Source organism: Argiope bruennichi, chromosome 11 (genome assembly GCF_947563725.1).
Source record: "Argiope bruennichi chromosome 11, qqArgBrue1.1, whole genome shotgun sequence".
In the NCBI taxonomy this organism is placed as follows: domain Eukaryota; kingdom Metazoa; phylum Arthropoda; class Arachnida; order Araneae; family Araneidae; genus Argiope; species Argiope bruennichi.
Window position 1 is genome coordinate 24897676 of NC_079161.1, and position 6000 is coordinate 24903675.

Below are 6000 nucleotides of genomic sequence, written 5' to 3' on the forward strand. Positions count from 1 at the left end.
AACATAATAAAATATAAGGAGTTATTTAATTTAGTTTGTTTTTTTATATTTTTCTGAGGAGTGAATTGCTTTTAACAAATTTTTGTTTTTCTGTATATTTTCATAGAATTCCATACAGGTTGCATTTAAATTATTTTTGACAATCAACAAGGATTTCAAAGTTTCCCCTTTCAATTGGGTTTTCTCGCTAGTCCAGATGTTGTTTAATAAAGAAAAAAAACCGTTCGGTCGGTGCATTAGTTCTTGGCATACAGAGGCAATACTCTACCAATTTGCCAATATTATTGGACACATCATTTTCTTTAAAGTCTTTAAAAATTTGAATCCACCTATCTGATACCGAAACACAATTTTGTTTCCAATGCCCAAGTTTCTCATCTGTGCTGTAGCGCTGAATGAAACAGATTTCATCAAAGAGCTCATCTTCAATTAAATTTATTTCTGGATAATGTTGAATTAAATAGTCACTGCATACTTGAACCATTTGATGCGTAGGTTTCATATTTAATGTAATCCAATTAAACTTCTCGATTCCCTCAAAATGGCCTTCCCATTCTTCCAGATACTGAAAACATGTGCTGTAAAATTCCACCACTTTTTCTTTGAAAATATTCGATTTAACTAAGCCGTCTTCTAGACTTTATAAATTTTGTCGAACTTGCAGGGGCAGAAACACACTTGCTATCCTGTCATCAATTTTGGTTTTAAGGTCCTTATAAATTATATTTGTTTCCAACATAGAAATATCCTGTCCTTCTATCTTTAAAACCGTGCTATGAAACATTGACGACACATTATGGAGAAAGAAAAGCCAAGATTCGGTTTCAGGATTCTCAAAATAATTTTTAATAATTGTCGGAGTTTTTTCATTAGACGCAAAATACGATTTCAATGCAGGAAATATTTCCAACACGCGCTCAATAGCTGGTCGTAACGCTAACTACCGCGTATCCCTGTAACCCAAAGGTTTTTAATATTCTATGTCTACAAAATTACAAAATTCTTTTAATTCACTGACGCTCACAGTATAAATGTAAAAGTAAGAGTAAATCTTGGTAATTAAAGTTTGTATATCAATTGGAAGGCAGTCCGCCGCGGTTTGTATAGAATTGTTTAAAATATGCGCTGAGCAACCAATTCCCACAAACTCCCGTCCGTCCAAAGTAGCTTTTAGCTTGGTAAAAATATTATTTTTCCCTGCTCTTCGCATGCCTCCAAAGTTAGTGTTGGTGTTTTCCGCACAAAACCCTAATATCTTGCTTTCTAAATTATGTTTTTTTAAGACCTCTACAATATATTCGGTAACTATGTCAGACGTTTCTCCTGGCAAATCCTTTACTCCAATAATTTTTACTTGTATTCCATTCTTGTATGAAAAATATCTGACAAGTAAAGGAATAAGTTTAATTTCTTTGTGATTTGAGGCGTCTGAATACACTGATATAAAACTTACGTTTCTCAAATCTTCATCCAATATTTGATTTGCATAAGGGACAAGTACATCGGTGATCATAGCTTCGCATTTGGTCCTAGAGCATGTGAATTTAGCATCAAAATATGCCTTAATAAGTTTACAGGTACAGTTCATTGATCGAAAAGATTCATTATGCATAACTGTATGATATGCCCACAAATCTTCAGCTGCAGCTATTTTCTTCTCGGCAGTTTCAAATTCTTTTTTTCTTAAAATATGATGTCATACTCGAACTTGCAATTGCTGCTGACACTGCTCGTTTGTGTTTAACTGTTTTTATGTGGTTTTCAATGTCGCTTTTTCCACTATTTGCAATAGAAAACGTACTTCTACATTTTTCTACAATATACTTCACTAGGATTAATATTATTACTTTCTTTAATAAATGTATATTTTAAATTTAAATCATCATTAAATACGCACTTTCGTCCTTTTGCCGCCATGATAATAATAAGGTAGGTACATCACAGAACTTAGTACATCAGACCACCACTGACTTGTATGACGTCGTGGCGGTCCTGCTCATGCGACACCTGACGATATCACATGGAATTATCAGGGTTGCCAGTTCTAATTTTATTATTTTTATTTTATTACTTTTTTTGTTTTAATGTTTTCTAATCTAAAACCAGTACTTTTCGTGTACTGGTTTTGTTTAATGACTAACCAGGACTTATGCCCTGAAAACCAGTACTGTAGTGGTAAAATCAGTACGAATGGTCACCTTACTCATCCCCAAAGAATGGGTTCAATCCTTTCTCTCAATAGTTTTAGTACTTACAGATAATTCTAATAAAATGTCCCTAGATTTTCTTTAAAATTTTATAAGTAAATTATTTATTTAAAAAATATTAAATAAGCTTAAATGAGGAAGGAAACGAATAAAATTAAGGTGAATTTTTCAATTTATGAGACGTATTTGATATGACCTGGTGTTTCTGTGTAGCTGGGATGTTCCTAATTTCTGCCTGATTTTCGCAAAAAAGAGAATATCCTAAATTTTAATTAAATGACTCATTTGTACCATATTAAAAAGAAAAAATAAATATAGTTATTTTGAAAATAATGCTAGGATAAATTCTATTAATTAGCTTTTCTAAAAGTGGAATATAACCAACTTAATATGATAATGTGCATAAATTGGAAGAAAAAAATAAATTGTAAAATGCATATATTAAATTAAGTTTCTCCTGGTTTTCGAAATTTTTTAAACCATTAATTGAACGATTTCTTTCTTTTCTTTTGCTTTGTTTTATTTATTTATTGGATTTTGCCAATATCATCATTCATCCGCTTAGCCAGGATTTCGTATCAGAATTCTGAAATGTTTCAATCTGAAAATTCATCTTGGCCTTGTAATAATTTTTACTTATATATATAAAAAAATAATATGAAAATAAAAAAAGGGTTACAATTTTTTTTAAAAAAATTAAATCTAATTTCTATAGAATTCTTTTCTTAATATTTCACAATATGTATAATATGGTCACCTGTATTCAACAAAGAAAAGAGTAAAGCGACCGCAAACATTTCTCTAACATCCGGAATAAGTCAAAACTGTTTCGCATTCCTGAAGGTTATCAGCCATTTTTTTTATTTGTAAGTAACTAAAATTTAAAAAAATGTTTAGCGAGATTCAATTAAAAAACTTGGTAGAAATGTTGTTTCGTTCAAAATAGAAATTATGATTACTTATATATAACCATGAATTGGAAGAAAAACAGTTGTAAAATATATTGCAACACAGATGCCAATAAACATTAAAAAAACATTATTTCTTTGTCATATAAGAAAAAGTTTTTATGAAAGTAGTGATCAACTTAGTTTAAGATAATTTTTATAATCCAGATTTATGATTGATAAACTCATAAAACTCATACTCATAAGTGTATATTGAACTTCAAATTCGACAGACATGCAACATTTACTACTAGTTTAAAAAACTTATACTGTTCCACATTTTGTGCAAGGCATCTTTCTAATTTTCAATAATCTCAACTAAAATGGGAACTTGAAAAACGAAAGTATTTAAAGTTCAACTAATGCAAAAATTTTCTCATTCAGCATTGTTTATGAGCATTACAGATAATATTCTTATCTAATATTAATTAATTTCACTAACATTGATCCTTATACATCCAATAACTTATTACATTAAGGACATTTCCTTGTTCCATTAAACAATTATTTTCTCATTATCCAAATGTAAGCAATGTAGATACATGAATAGGAGGAAGGATCGATAGTAAAATATATTTGTACAGAAATACTAATATAGATTTAAAAAAACAACAACATTACTTTGTTGTCATGTTGCTGTTGAAATTTTAATTTAATGATAACGATGCGTGAAAATTTCTCTGAAAGCTTTATTTAAGATTTCTAAAACAGCTCCCAAACCACTAATATAATTAGGAGTACTTGCATAGCTCGTAACTTGATAAATATTAGCAAAATCAGAACCAGAAACATAAAATAAAGCTATTAAATTATATTAATCGGTAACAAGAAAAAAAACACAATTTTACACGTTTATTTTTTATTATTATTATTTTTTATAAAGATATTGCTTAGTGAACAAATGTAATATACATACATACACATACATTTCCTTTTATGAGAAAAGATTATAGCGATTTTGAAGAAAACGTATTCAGAAATATGAGAATATTCAAATATTAGTAAATACAAGAGGATATAGATTTTCTTATATCTTACCACCCTTTAAATGAATTTAATTCCTGTAATTATTTTTCTGATGAAATCAATATTACTTTTCCATTTAGAATAAAATTTACTATCATTTATTACAAAATATATAAAACATTGATAAAAAAAACGTAGGCAAAATAGCAACGAATTATATACAAAAAAGTACAGTTATAAAAGTGATCAGAGAACAAAAAGCTTCAAAAACATTCTTATTGTGCTTTCTCCTTTTTTTTTTTTCTTTTGGACCTCTATAATAGCAGAAGATCCCGAATTTTCATTGATCTCGGATATCTGGGATCAACAAGTTCTGGCAACAAACAGTCAAAATAAAAGTAGGTCAATTTTTTCTCAATTTTTTTGATGCCAAAATATTGGATCACGAATTATTTTCTCTGTTTTTTGCCCCTTCTCCGTCCACATTGCAAATAAACAAAAGCATCTTTGTGTAATATGCAGCTGGTTCTGCACTTGAAAATAATACTTATGGTTTTTATTTACAATTGTTGTTCCATCTTTGTTTAATTTCCAGAATGGGAATTTTTTTGCTTTTATTGCCTCATCTGGAGAAATATTTTTGCAGGATGCTAAGTTTTGTCCCATTCGCTTTTTCCAATTTGCCGACGAGAACAATCTTGTCTTTTTACCTCTTCGATAATACATATTCAGTTAATTTCCCCTCAATATTTCAAACATGTGAGTAAGAAAAATAAACGATTTGCAAATTTACAGATAGATATAATCATATACTTGAAAATAGTCAACTAAATTTGTTTACAAGGATGCAGTAGCATTCGCAGAAACAAGTATGGGTTGTGAAGACCACAGCTGTGATGGTAAACAAAATAAAAAGAAAGAAAGAAAGGAGGAAAGAAGAGAATGCTGAGGGGGAGATTTTAGGACCTAGTGAAGACCAGATAATAAATCAGATTGTAAAGGGTGGGTTTATAGTGTATTCCTCCGCGAAAGGGAGGGGTTAAAGGAGCATTGGAGGGGAGTGCTAATTATTTTTCCAATTTTAGGACTAAAATACTGCTTTTACACATTTCTTTAAAAAAAATTAAATATGCATCGGAAAGAAGATACCAATAGTGGTGTTGCTATTATGCTATTTTTATTTTATTTACGATAGAATTTTGTATAGAATTATTTAAATGTCCGAAGTTGAAGTTTTGAGACTTTTAATAAATATTTAAAAATACTTTGAGAAGTCCGAGAAAAAATTCGTTTGGCTGAAACCTGTATTTTTATTCTTTCTACTGATTGCAGTTGACTTCATAAGAAAGAAACCGCAATAGCAAACTTAATAGTCTAAAAATATTTCTCCATAGGATAACATTACGTTTGAAAATTGTAGGTGGCGTGTATACGGCACCCTTAAGAGAATTAGCACAACAACGCACTTCTACGATGAATGTGTGTTCAGAAAATAGATAATTTACTTGAAAGTGTTGAATTTGGATCACTAATTTTTTTAAAACAAGGTATTTGAAAAAAGAAATGAAATTTTATGGTAGTGTCAGAGCCGGTCTCCTCTACGAAGGGGCCCGGCTTCAAGAAGCCATTTGGGGCCCAATTCTTTTGTGAAGGAAAAAAAAAATTACAAACACGAATACATATTATTAATGCATGTTTATTTAATGCGTGAGTGTTTTTGCTAAAACATCAATTACTTCAGAAAAATTACAATGTTCTGCTTAATATAGTAAGTGCATTTAAGCGTTCTGAACACATGTTTGACCGAAGATAATTTTTATTAATTTTAATTTACTGAAAAAGCGCTCAGCACTTGCTATAGTAACTGGCAACGTAAAGAA